We start from the raw sequence: 15,321 nt of genomic DNA, 5'->3' as shown, positions 1-15,321 counted from the left end.
CTCTCACTAAAGTAAGCTCTTGCCTGGTATAAGTCACAACGCAGCATGTCCACCCCTTGTGCACTCAGAACCAAATTACTACCAACCTCTGTAAATACAGTCACACAAGAAAATTATGTTCCTAACTTGGTGGGATAGATAGCGCATTACAGTACACCTCTCCTAGCACGCAAGATTACCAATTAAAATTCTAACTTGAGGTACTTCTCGTCTAAAATTCGAAAAAATTTCAAAACCACAATAACTATGATTACAATAAAACCAACAATCAAAGCCATCTGATCTGATATTTACCCTCAATTATTACCCATAGCATTCCCATCTCTCAATGATTACCACAAGTCCCAGCATGTAATACGCTGCTTACTTAATGCAATTGCTTTTGATACTCATGTTGTTGTTCTTCGATCAGCCACATCTCTTTTCTCTGGAACCAAGATTGGGTTGAAGCTGTGAATTTACATCTGGGGAAAAACCTACTGGACCATGAAGGTAATATACCCAGTTCTGCATCCAATGAATATCAAGGTATAGGTCATCTCCAATCGAAACCATCCTCTGCTACCAAAATCTGTTGGTGTTCTAGAAACTACAAGCTTCCAAAATGTAAGCTATACATTTGTTTGCCGATATTTCAATCTGCAGAGTGGTGTAGTCCCTTTAGCTCGGACTTTAGTGCCCCCAATTGTAACTGTCACTTTAGTCAAAACAGGCCATAAAAATTACTTCTGAAACATTCTCATCAGAATGACAGACATAAGATTGTTCTTGAATGCTTTATGTAAGTATTAAATGTCCAAGTACAGAATAGGCCATCGGTAAATTAGCAGAAAAGCGTAGAAATCTTAAGTTAAAGAACTCAGTACAGTTCAGTATGGAATCCGGCACTAGTTCGCCTTTTAGGATACCGAGTAGGGGGTATTTTCTTGTGAGAGAAATGGACTCTCTTATATTGGACTTTAGACAATGGGGTTCATACATTCGGTGTGACTACATGATTTATTAAGTTTAAACAAATAGGAAACAGTTTAAAGGAAACATTTCTACATAGAATACAATCAGACATTTTCCCACCACCAATACATGATGGTTCAATCATTCTCACAGTGTTGCCTATACAGTTTAGCTGATAAAATGTTAACAGAACTAGGGTGAGTAATATTGGTGCTTGGCTTAGTGCATTCAGGAAACTTTTTATGGTAACATTTTCTGCTGACTTGTGTGAAACAAACTATTAAAGTTTATTTTAGAACTGGAATCCACAATAACATCACATGACAGCCACTTGAGGTGGTAGAAGGTACAGTGTGGGAACAGCCGAACTATGGAACTCTATGTCCTTGGATTTGAAAACAGAATCCAACCTATTGGCATTCTGCAAGGCCTTAAAGACTTGGCTCTTCAATAAATAGGAATGGCTAGACAGGTGCATTACATCTACCTGCTTGCCACTCTCTTACTAGGTCCTTCTGTTAGGTCTCTTCTTCTCGGAAGCCAGAATCTTAGTGCCTAGACACCTTCAGATAGTAGAGCACTCTACAAATTGCTATTTCATTTAATTTCCTGACATAGGATGACGTTTTTAAGCAAGATGGAAGATGATGTAAACACAGTTCAGCATTAGAATTAGTTCAAAATATTGTGCATTGTATTATTTAACAGAAATCAGTGCTCACATAATTAACTTCCATCACCCTATTTACACACCCCATGTTAGATGTGAAGGACATCTAACCTGAGCTTCAATTGGAATTCCATAGAGCATATTATCAAGCCCATTATCGCCGTTTTAGCTGCAGTTTTCTGCCGCTAAAGCGGCGATAATTTTATCGCCTGGCTTGATAATATGCCCCATAATGTACTAGCTAAATGCATTCATGCACTCACTCAAAGTAAATCCACGATTACTTCCTCTGAAGTATTTAGGGCCTCATTTATTAAAAGTGACGCATGGCTGCAAGAAAACAGCGATGCATCACTTTTCATTGCACCCTCCCTGAGACACCAATGATGCGTCATATTTACAGTATGACGCATCATGTCGCAAGGAGTTACAGATACGTCAGTATTTCTGACGTATATGTAGGCGCAAAAATGACGCATCGCTGGAGTGTGTCACAAAAGTGACGCAACTCTAGCAATGGGCCATGAGGCAGGCATAAGATATTGACGCATTTGCATTTTAGAAGTGGCTCAGTGAAATCTTATAGATTTCACTGCGTCACTTCTATGACCCTTTCTTGAGTCAGAACGTCCCCCCTGCATACTTTATACCTGGTGCAGGTATAATGTGGCGCAGGGGTTTACAAAGTGGCACATCTACCTAGATGCGTCACTTTGTAAATATGGTGCAACAAGGCACATTTTTTACGCCTCTGGTGCGTCACAAAAAGTGATGCACCGGTGATGTAAAACTGACGCAAGTCCTCATAAATAAGGCCCTTAATTTATTATTGAATGGTACAGTAGGAACCATTGATACTCTGTAGAGTTAGAATTTCAGTTAAGGTGGAAGTTATATATAACCCTTGGTTATTGCTGCTGTTTGAAATCACCACTGAGTAGGTGAGTTGAGTTTTACGTCTCTGAAAGTGTTTGTGAGTGTGTGTATTACAGGCGTTCTGCAGGTATGGGTTCTCACTTGATCAGAGTGGTTGGGATATCTGTTAGTAAAGCAGTGTCATTTGAGTAATTATTCCAGTATGCTCTCATTTGTGCAGAATGTAGGACTGGGTTTTAGTTGCTTTAAAGTAAGTATGTCAGTATAATTGATTTAGTGCACCAGCCCTCTCTCACCCTTTTTGACCACATCTCTTCGGGTAGAAAGTCTATTACTAATTTAAATTCCATAAAAAATCTCCTAATAAGGTTTTGGATTGCACAACTTCACTCAAACGCCTTGATTTCTTTACCTCAGGCCACCATGTCCACTTATAAAATTGTCCATTGGATTTGCCCGATTTGCAGGGGTGATCCCAGGCACCCTCTGTGAGATGAGGTGAGGTGCGCATCCAGGTCAGGTAGTGCAGGGCAGGGGGCACACAGGTGTTCACCCTTCCAGTCCTCAGACTGTAGGTAATGGCTCCAGCAGATGCTGGGATTTACCGTCTCAACAGACCATGGGGTCTCCACAAGCTAGGCATGGGCCCTGGTCAGCAGTACGGGTCCCAGTAGCAAGATGTAACTCTTTACACTATTGAGGATCGAGGCAGCAATAGGATGTCCAAGAGGCACCCCTGCCAGGGCCGCAGGGTGCAGTCTCTACAACAAGCCCCCACCAAGCAGTCCAACAGGTGAGGGCCGCCTGGATATGTACATGGATTATTGTAGGGGGTAAAGGTAGCAGAAGTACACCAGCTGGGGCCAAGGTCTTCCACCCCCAACTGCCTCTCACCTCGTTCATGCTCACCATGCGAGGCCTGCAGTGTGATCCAAAGTCATCCGTTGGGCCCCAGCCCTAGAGCCTTGTCCCAGGCCATCGGCTGTTTGCCAACAGCAGGGAGTGATGCAGCAGGTCACCAGCAGTCAGTAGCAGGGCCCACTGGTATAGACCATGATACAGCTCACACCTCTCCTGATGCCAGGCGGGATTGCAACCGGGCTGATGAGGTGCCCAACAAACCAGCACGGCATCCCTGCCGGCCGCCTCCCACAAGGGTCACACAACCCACCAGTCCACCCTCCAGGGGCCGCTGTGTCAATGCGCGATGTGGGGGAGGGCTGTCTCTTGTAGGGGCAGTCGTCCGCCGGGCAGGATCACAAGTGCGGGCAGGATTTGTTGCAGGGTCCCAGGCTGGGTGCCTCTCCTCAGTCGCTAGGTCTGCCTCATGTCGGGGTCCCCTCTCAGAACTCCCCCGGCCCCTATCTACAATCAGAGACTTCGGGAGCAGGGAGGTGTCAGTTGCTTAGGGCTCATGCATCCCAGATCTGTGGACCACCCAGGTCACCATTTCAGGCTCTGCGGTCACGATCCTACCCTTCGCGGCAGCTGCGGTCTGAGCAAATGGGCCCCCGGACTCCCATGCAAGATGGCGGCGTCACGGCCCCCGGACGAACTGCCAAGCTGCAGTGCCGCTTGCAGTGTCGGGACAGGTCCCAAGGCACCAGCAGAGTCCCCACAGGATATGGGGGTACCAGGGATTCCAGCCTGTCAAATAAAGCTAGTTATTTCACCCTGATGCAGTGGATTGCTGTAGAAATGCCTCATGAGTCCGGAGCTTGGGGAAAGTGTGTCTTACACCATGCTTGGTCAGGCTACGCCCCCAAATTCTGTTTTTAACTGTGATAGAATAATTCTCTAGATAAATCTGTGCTCGTTTATTGAGCTAAACATTCTCTGTTGATTATAGTTCCCCTTGGTATGGTTATCTTTGGGCCAGGTTAGAAGAAGTCTTAAGTATAGAAACTGGTAATATGCAGGTGAATGTAAGGTACTTGTTGCTACTGTTACAGGGGACCTTATTTGGCGGTGAGACAGAGGTCCACCAAGGTTCTCAGGGTCGCTGTATTATCAGGCATTACTGGTGCAGTGGCTCTCAGCACTTCCAAAAGTTGTGGCTTTGTATGGGGGCGCTCTAGCACTAAGCAATTTCTTCTATAAGGGCATCTTCTACCTCACTTTCTCTATCTGCTTCTTGCTTGGCTTTTTCTTTAACCTTTTCCTTCTCTTCCTTTTCCAAAAGAAGATATGCAGTTTCAATAACTTCCTCTCTCCATTTCCTCTGCCTTTGCTCATTTTGCTCCTTTTTCCATGAATGAACTCTACTTTGAATCTTGAATTTGAACGTCTTTCTCCTTTTCTCATTCTCAATTTGATCCCAAAGATTTAAAGCCTCAAATTGTGTGGGTCTAGATTGCGTTTTTAACCAATACATTTTTCTTCTCAAATTCTTTGTCCGTGGGTTGTGGAAGGTTCCACTCAGACTAAATCATAATTCTTTATCTGTAGATGTATATTTGTGCCATTGAGAAAGCCAGATGCACGTATGTAGCCCTTTCTATGCTGCAATTTCCCTAACTGGGGTACATTCCAAAGGAAACCTCTCTTCCTTAGTTATGTCTCTTTCTCTTTTTGAGAATGGTTTCTCCATTTTAATTTCAATCACATGTAATCCTAGTTCAAACTTACAACTTTGTTGCACTAACAGTCACTATAACTCATCTACCAATCCCAGCACATATATGTCAAAGGTCACCCTATCACAGCGCAGCTTCTCTACTCAGCATGGCACAGCAATGATGTAAAACCTCAATCGATCCAATATCTCTGAACTTTACTCTGTTTGCCTGCTCCGACTACATAAAGTATTCTGCAAAGAAAGAATTTCTACTTTGCTCTCTCACTAAAGTAAGCTCTTGCCTGGTATAAGTCACAACGCAGCATGTCCACCCCTTGTGCACTCAGAACCAAATTACTACCAACCTCTGTAAATACAGTCACACAAGAAAATTATGTTCCTAACTTGGTGGGATAGATAGCGCATTACAGTACACCTCTCCTAGCACGCAAGATTACCAATTAAAATTCTAACTTGAGGTACTTCTCGTCTAAAATTCGAAAAAATTTCAAAACCACAATAACTATGATTACAATAAAACCAACAATCAAAGCCATCTGATCTGATATTTACCCTCAATTATTACCCATAGCATTCCCATCTCTCAATGATTACCACAAGTCCCAGCATGTAATACGCTGCTTACTTAATGCAATTGCTTTTGATACTCATGTTGTTGTTCTTCGATCAGCCACATCTCTTTTCTCTGGAACCAAGATTGGGTTGAAGCTGTGAATTTACATCTGGGGAAAAACCTACTGGACCATGAAGGTAATATACCCAGTTCTGCATCCAATGAATATCAAGGTATAGGTCATCTCCAATCGAAACCATCCTCTGCTACCAAAATCTGTTGGTGTTCTAGAAACTACAAGCTTCCAAAATGTAAGCTATACATTTGTTTGCCGATATTTCAATCTGCAGAGTGGTGTAGTCCCTTTAGCTCGGACTTTAGTGCCCCCAATTGTAACTGTCACTTTAGTCAAAACAGGCCATAAAAATTACTTCTGAAACATTCTCATCAGAATGACAGACATAAGATTGTTCTTGAATGCTTTATGTAAGTATTAAATGTCCAAGTACAGAATAGGCCATCGGTAAATTAGCAGAAAAGCGTAGAAATCTTAAGTTAAAGAACTCAGTACAGTTCAGTATGGAATCCGGCACTAGTTCGCCTTTTAGGATACCGAGTAGGGGGTATTTTCTTGTGAGAGAAATGGACTCTCTTATATTGGACTTTAGACAATGGGGTTCATACATTCGGTGTGACTACATGATTTATTAAGTTTAAACAAATAGGAAACAGTTTAAAGGAAACATTTCTACATAGAATACAATCAGACATTTTCCCACCACCAATACATGATGGTTCAATCATTCTCACAGTGTTGCCTATACAGTTTAGCTGATAAAATGTTAACAGAACTAGGGTGAGTAATATTGGTGCTTGGCTTAGTGCATTCAGGAAACTTTTTATGGTAACATTTTCTGCTGACTTGTGTGAAACAAACTATTAAAGTTTATTTTAGAACTGGAATCCACAATAACATCACATGACAGCCACTTGAGGTGGTAGAAGGTACATTGTGGGAACAGCCGAACTATGGAACTCTATGTCCTTGGATTTGAAAACAGAATCCAACCTATTGGCATTCTGCAAGGCCTTAAAGACTTGGCTCTTCAATAAATAGGAATGGCTAGACAGGTGCATTACATCTACCTGCTTGCCACTCTCTTACTAGGTCCTTCTGTTAGGTCTCTTCTTCTCGGAAGCCAGAATCTTAGTGCCTAGACACCTTCAGATAGTAGAGCACTCTACAAATTGCTATTTCATTTAATTTCCTGACATAGGATGACGTTTTTAAGCAAGATGGAAGATGATGTAAACACAGTTCAGCATTAGAATTAGTTCAAAATATTGTGCATTGTATTATTTAACAGAAATCAGTGCTCACATAATTAACTTCCATCACCCTATTTACACACCCCATGTTAGATGTGAAGGACATCTAACCTGAGCTTCAATTGGAATTCCATAGAGCATATTATCAAGCCCATTATCGCCGTTTTAGCTGCAGTTTTCTGCCGCTAAAGCGGCGATAATTTTATCGCCTGGCTTGATAATATGCCCCATAATGTACTAGCTAAATGCATTCATGCACTCACTCAAAGTAAATCCACGATTACTTCCTCTGAAGTATTTAGGGCCTCATTTATTAAAAGTGACGCATGGCTGCAAGAAAACAGCGATGCATCACTTTTCATTGCACCCTCCCTGCGACACCAATGATGCGTCATATTTACAGTATGACGCATCATGTCGCAAGGAGTTACAGATACGTCAGTATTTCTGACGTATATGTAGGCGCAAAAATGACGCATCGCTGGAGTGTGTCACAAAAGTGACGCAACTCTAGCAATGGGCCATGAGGCAGGCATAAGATATTGACGCATTTGCATTTTAGAAGTGGCTCAGTGAAATCTTATAGATTTCACTGCGTCACTTCTATGACCCTTTCTTGAGTCAGAACGTCCCCCCTGCATACTTTATACCTGGTGCAGGTATAATGTGGCGCAGGGGTTTACAAAGTGGCACATCTACCTAGATGCGTCACTTTGTAAATATGGTGCAACAAGGCACATTTTTTACGCCTCTGGTGCGTCACAAAAAGTGATGCACCGGTGATGTAAAACTGACGCAAGTCCTCATAAATAAGGCCCTTAATTTATTATTGAATGGTACAGTAGGAACCATTGATACTCTGTAGAGTTAGAATTTCAGTTAAGGTGGAAGTTATATATAACCCTTGGTTATTGCTGCTGTTTGAAATCACCACTGAGTAGGTGAGTTGAGTTTTACGTCTCTGAAAGTGTTTGTGAGTGTGTGTATTACAGGCGTTCTGCAGGTATGGGTTCTCACTTGATCAGAGTGGTTGGGATATCTGTTAGTAAAGCAGTGTCATTTGAGTAATTATTCCAGTATGCTCTCATTTGTGCAGAATGTAGGACTGGGTTTTAGTTGCTTTAAAGTAAGTATGTCAGTATAATTGATTTAGTGCACCAGCCCTCTCTCACCCTTTTTGACCACATCTCTTTGGGTAGAAAGTCTATTACTAATTTAAATTCCATAAAAAATCTCCTAATAAGGTTTTGGATTGCACAACTTCACTCAAACGCCTTGATTTCTTTACCTCAGGCCACCATGTCCACTTATAAAATTGTCCATTGGATTTGCCCGTTTTGTTTGACAGGTTATCAATAGATCACTTTATGCCTGGACAATTATGACCAATCTCATGCAGGAGATAACCATAACCCGGACAGGTGTATCGATTCCCCAGTGACCCATTGCTAATTTGTTCATAAAGTTTGAGTTAAGAGAGACTGTAGCCATTGTTGGCATGGAGGGATTGGAGTATAAAAGAAAAAGAGGGTAGCAACAATAGGTGCGAGTAATTTTATATTTAACACTGCAAGGTCATGTTAATAGCACATGCCTATAAATACATGTAACATAATACAGTATAACATGATATACAAAGGAAAAATTGAGTCCATGTGTATTTTTTTTAAACAGTTAATTATACAATTTACACTTTTATATGATAAAGAAAGCATTAAACAATTGGTATTTCTTGTTCAGTATATGTTATTCTTTATTTTTAGTTCACATTGTTATAACATACAAATGTTTTGACTACATTTTGTTTTGACTACACCGATTACAGATTTTTTAAACTGTGCACCTTTAAAAACTGTGACACTGTATTGTGAGATCATATTTATATATTTCATGAAAGCTATGTAATTAATTACCTATACCATCTTTGTAGCCATGCAATGTAACTGTGTACTGTGACTATTTGTGTAGCATACAAACTCTGTCATTGCAATAAATGTGTAACTATGGTAACTATGTATGCATCACAATTGACTATAAAATAACGTCTACTTGCTCCCTGTGAACGGGGCCATTCTATATTACATTTTCATGCCGGACACTGGAAGGAAACAATCAATGACGGTCACTCTGGGCTCAAGAAGATAGGGCCATCCTTTTGACCTTGTGGCCCCCTGGTGGTCCCCTGGCTAGCTGGTCAGAGGTTCAGTGGAGGATCGGCTGGTGCAAACACAGCGCATCTTGTGACCCTAATTGGAGCCCTGGAACCCTAGGGTTTGGTGGGATGATAGGAGCACTGCTGACTTACAGCAGTGTTCCAGCTCCAGCAAACTCTTCATAAGGCCATAAGTTATTTTCAGTACTAGAAATGTTCATTTCTGTGCAAAGTGCCGAAAGGATTCTAGAGGCTCTGCCAGGCTGTGTGACCCAGATGTACATAGGGGTGTAAACAGAAGATGAGTTACCAAGCTCTTCATGGCTCCGAAATGAGATGCATTATTTTAATGATTGGATTTTTTAAAGAAGCATATGAAAAGAAATATATATGTAAAGTGAAGAAAAGCCGGTTGTACTAGACTTAATCGTCTTTTAGATATTTCCGTGGAATCATCTGGAGTCAATAGTCAAAAACATGAGCATTCGCCAAAATTGAACAGCAGAGCTATCATGTGATTTAAGGCCATATGTAGAGCAAAATCAATGAGCAGATTTATCCTATGACTTAAGGCAATATTTAAAATGTGGTGAATGGTATACTCTGTAACAAATGTGATGGATGTACTGTTTTCCATACAGGCTAAAGAACCTCCTGCCGTAAATTACAAGGATATTGCAAGTCACATAGGAGTTCCTTTTCCCCATAGATGCCAAGTCCAAATGTTGAGTTCCATTTTAAGGTCATGGTACTTCAAGGTGACTTGCAATATCATTATCAAGTATGGCATGGGGTACTTTAATGCAAATCGTTAAAAAAAAAATAATAACCTGTAGTTGCTCAGAATGTGTAGAAACATGCAGAAATATTCTAACCTTTCTATAATTTCCTAAGGAGTGTAAAAAGATAAACATGTTGCCATAAATCATGTCTACTTTCTGGTTGTGTCATGAATGCCACCTGCTGCGTGGTTGGTGGAGCGCGGAGGGGGTGGAGCCTCACAAGAATACCTTCAGCCTCCTTATCGTTCTAGTTGTTTTGAACAGCAGCCTCCTGCTGTTGTGCCACTCACCTCTTGCTTTCGGGTTCTTCATGTTCATCGCCGCGTTCTCTGCGGGATCCTCACATCGGCGGTCTCTGGTCTTGCCTCATCGGGGTTGCTGCAAGGGAATTCCGGCATCCTCGTCTCTGCCATTACTTCTACGCTCCTGCACAAGAAAGAAGGAAGAAACTTATCATTACTTACTATACAGATGAGCAGAATGTAAACAGTGATGTCATGTTCATGAGTTGCTTCTGATATGCTTTTATTTATTCACACAGAGAGAGCCTTTACCGGTCAAGATAGACACCTCACCTGTAGCCCAGTCATCAGTATACATCTTCTGTTTTCTCTTCCCCTCCCCTCGTCCCCTTCGGTTGGGATTGACCGTGTTGGGTCGTCTCAATTGAAAGGGAGATTGGGACCCTGCATCGCTGCCTCCTCTCGCTCATGCGAAAAAAACACAGGTGAAATTTCGAACAGGTAGTTACTCTAGTCTACAGCTATAAAAACAGAGCAGAAAGAATGAAAATCACGTTTCGTTTTGCTCCGTAAATAGCTGCTTCAATTATGCTCTGTGGCCTGACCTGCCTGACCCCTTTGCTGCTGTTCTAGCAGCAGGCATGGTGGTGTCAGAACCCAGCTGTAATAAGACTTTTTTCTTTGTAACTGGTGAGTGGATTTGCCACGAGTCGCAGACTAAAAAATGAGATTCTGGCTTTTATACAGGGATTGAAGAATCCCATGCATTATAAGTGCATTATAGACTTATAATGGTGTGGATAGAATAGCTATTTTTTTTGACAGAGAATACTATCTACCAAACTCTAAACCTCTAAATATGGCCCTAGGTTTACTTTAGTGCCTGGTCGTAGTACTATCTTTCTATTTATAGGCAATAGAGATTATCAAAATAAACATCCCTGAGTGAGATTAGTCAGGGGGGATATGTCGCAAAGATTTCTGTAATATGTAGTAATCTGCTGCAAAGGTTCATGGGAGAAAGACCTCTAATAATTGGCCTTGTCTCAAAATTAGTTATCGGTTTTAGTTGCTACGAATTCCACATGCATTCATTGTATTTCTGCCTTCCACCTTGCCCTATTGCTACTATTTTTGTTCCTTTGTGTGTTGTGTATTACAGTGTATAGTTCCATTGGAGGCTACTTTTCTTTTGACCGTTCACCAAATCGTGTCTTTGGAAGGCGTGACAAATGGAGGTTTATGGCCTTTACATGTCTAATCCTCTAACATGTATGAATGAGGGAGTGTCCAAGGTTGAATGGGAAAGCAACCTTGCTCCATGTCCGAGTATGTAATCTGTGTGTCCTGAAATAATGTTAGTGCATGAAGGGCAAAGTTTCGTCTATACCATGCTTTTGCTCTGATCGGTTTTTTTATTTGGGTACTTTCTAATTGATTTGCGCCCCTGAGTGTGGTGTGCCTTGCAATATCCCTTTCGCCTCGCCCAGCCCATGAATGTGTACATTATTGTGTATGCCTTTCCGACCTTCCTGTTTCAATATATCTTCTGGAGTGTTCCCATGCTGCTGGCGTAGCAATGCGATATTCCAAATCCCAGCGAGATGGCACTAAGGGGTTCTGTCTCGTGATTAATTGTAGCCTCTGTGTCGGAATTAATTGTATGGTCTATCATTTGATTGGTGTACCTGTGCAGCTACATTAAGTGCCAACACGTGTGAAACCTGTGTGCACTGTAATGCAAGAGTGCGAACGGCCTTTTTTTTCTTTAAATCAGCTGTCTCAGGGAGTCAGCTGATTTGCACCATGGTTCTGGTCAGTGCTTAATTGGTAAACAAATAGGTGCCAGGGCTCTCGTCAGGGGCCACTGCAGCCAGTGATGGTAACAACACAACTACTCACCTTCACACTTCTACAAGTGTGATAATTCAGACTATTCCAGTCCCCCAAAGCTATAAGCGGCAAGTAATAGTAATTTGTAATGTATATTGAATTAATAATTGACTGTTGTTTTGTTCACTTGAGACAGCGCCACCTTGTGGCAGACTGTCACAAGCTCCGGTGCTGACAATTAAGTGGGAAGCCAAGCACCAGAAACCACCAGCTCATATTAAGCACTGGACTGGTTCTGGTGGTATGGGAAAAGGAGAATGAAAGAACACAGTGAAAAAGTGACTTCAGCTGCTGTGATTGTCAGGAGATTATTAATTAATACTGGCAAATTTACTGTGATAAAATGTGAGAAAGCAAATAAGCAGAGTTCAGAATTAGTCCGATTAAGGCAACCTTAATCTTATGTATGATCTAATCAGTGCAAAGAAAGACAGAGAAAGAGAAAATTAGCAAACCCGTCACAAAAGGAGAAAGCAGGAGCCTGCTAGAGTGATATATAGTGGCAGAGAGTGTCTGGTTGTGGGTAAAAATGACTTCAGGTGGTTTCAAGGCTAAGCAGCCTTGATATTCATTGTGTCAACCTTCAATCGCACCAGCTGCAGGTTTCTGAGCAGAGGTTCGGGCACCAGCCCTCATTTGTTTTACAAATTAAGCACTGATCAACCATGAAAAGGTGGGTTTGCAGGATGCTAGAGGAGGTTCCATCTAAAATAATTTGTATTAAGACTGCCAGACATAGGACCAGATCAGAGCCTAGAGTGAGTGTGAAAATATCAGGACTGACAGGGTTTTGTATGGTTAAGCCTGCAATGAAACCGGTGGGGGACTTTAACAGTAAGGCGAATGTTGTGTACCTAACTAAAATGCTGGGGAAAAAAACTGCATGACTCAATATACTGCAACTGGAAATGGATCCACACTTTGCCACATTTTGTGGCAGAAAGTCTCCAGCGTTTATGGCATTGGTGGAGTTTCTGCCAGGGATTTTTCCTCCAAGTGTATCATTCCAAGTTAGATGCGACTCCTTTGAAGGAAAAAATGTTTCCCTTCACAATTGCATGTCACAGTATCGAGGTTACAAATATCATCCTACAAGAATATGGACAGCAGACTATTGACTACCACTATATATATATATATATATATATATATATATTTTTTTTTTTTATGTATATGTATATGTATATGTGTATATGTATATATATATATATATATATATATTCACTTAAAAAACCATAGGTTTCACACATGTTATAGTTAGCTGTACATTTCACTCGTAAAAAACCAATGAAATTCCACGTTATAGTTAGATCAGGTAACTATAACTTGCGCGCCCACAATAAACTGCTGATGACGTCACATAGTACATCACTCATGACATGGTCAGTGACATCACTCATGACATCAATGATGACATCTGAAATTACACATTGTGGATTGCGGTCGCGCAAGTTATAGTTACCTGATCTAACTATAACGTGGAATTTCATTGGTTTTTTACGAGTGAAATATACAGCTAACTATAACATGTGTGAAACCTATGGTTTTTTAAGTGAATTTGCAAGGTTTTGTAAATGATAATTCCTAACTATAACGTGTGTGAAACCTATGGTTTTTTCAGTGAATTTGTACGGTTTTTTAAATGCTAAGTTATGTATTTATTTTTTATTTTTTTTTCTGGTTTTTCACTATGCGCACACCCTGCGCGCACGGTGCACTTCGCGCACTGAGCGCCCACATTGCGCAGTCCATGCCGTGCGCGCCTCGCATTTTTTTACGCAGTAACATTTGTTTTTTTCTCCCTTGTGGGTCCTTTAATTTATTTAATAAATGTGATTGTTACTTCTTTATTTTTTTTTGCCGTGCGCGTACGGTAAGCTTACCGTACGCGTACCCCGCGATTTGTAAACATTTTTTGTAAATTTATTTTTCGTACTTTTGGATCGTTCTTGGACCCCCTGACAAACACTAGGGGGTCTGCAACTCTCTTCGTTGCCCCCGTTTCACGTTCCTCACCTTTGTTTCTCAGTGCGAGAGACATAAAATGGCGGCCGACACTTCCTGATTTCGACCGATTCGAATGTTTACAGTCATGTAACCACCAATCAGAATTGAGCTCGCGCACGGCACCGTACGCGTACGGTAAGCTTACGGTAAGCGCACGGAGCGCGCTTACAGATATATATATTGATTTAAATGCTATTTTCTCAGGACCTACTGAACAGATTTACACCAGACCTACAAAAGGCACTTCCTTGACCTGAGGACTACCTCTCTGCCAAATTTCAAGTAATTCTGTTCAGCCGTTCGGGCTGTAGCTGTGTCTAAAGGTCCTATGGAAAAATGCATGGGGAAAACGCGTTTTGGGACCCCCCTTTTTTCTCAGCCCCCGCTTGACGAATCCCCCCGAGACTTTCAGGGTAGGAGCGGAGCGTAGCGCCCCATTAGTTTTGAAAATTTCGCGAGCATTCGTCGACCGGCGCCAAAGTTATTCCAAATAGAATGTTGCGGATTTCCTATGGAAACAGGGTCCTAACTATAACTACCTACTGGCGACCGCCAGTAGGTAATATATATATATATATATATATATATATATATATATATATATATATACATATATATATATATATATATATATATATATATATATATATATATATATATATTCACTTAAAAAACCATAGGTTTCACACGTTATAGTTAGCTGGACATTTCCCTCGTAAAAAAACAATGAAATTCCCCTGTTATAGTTAGTGCAGGCAACTATAACTCACGGGACCGCAATCCTCTGCTGATGATGTCAGATATTACATCACTGATTACATATGAGTCTTTCTGAAAAATAAATATTTGTAATATATGTATAGCTAAAGATTAATGGAAGAAGACATGGGTAAATAGGTGTCTAAATACAGTGATGTAATATCTGACGTCATCAGCAGAGGATTGCGGTCGCGTGAGTTATAGTTGCCTGCACTAAGTATAACGGGGGAATTTCATTGGTTTTTTACGAGGGCAATGTCCAGCTAACTATAACATGTGTGAAACCTATGGTTTTTTAAGTGAATTTGTACGTTTTTTTAAATGCTAAGTTATGTATTTATTAATATTTTTTTTTTCAGGTTTTTCACCGTGCGCGCTTATAGATATATATGTACTTTTAAATGAAATTTTCTCAGGTACTACTGAACAGATTGACTCCAGATATTCAAAAGGCACATCCCTGACCTGAGGACTACCTCTCTGCCAAATTTCAAGTAATTCTGTTCAGCCGTTCGGGCTGTACCTT

The sequence above is a fragment of the Triturus cristatus genome, chromosome 3_2 (assembly GCF_964204655.1).
Source record: "Triturus cristatus chromosome 3_2, aTriCri1.1, whole genome shotgun sequence".
NCBI lineage: Eukaryota > Metazoa > Chordata > Amphibia > Caudata > Salamandridae > Triturus > Triturus cristatus.
Note: the sequence above shows the minus strand (reverse complement) of the source record.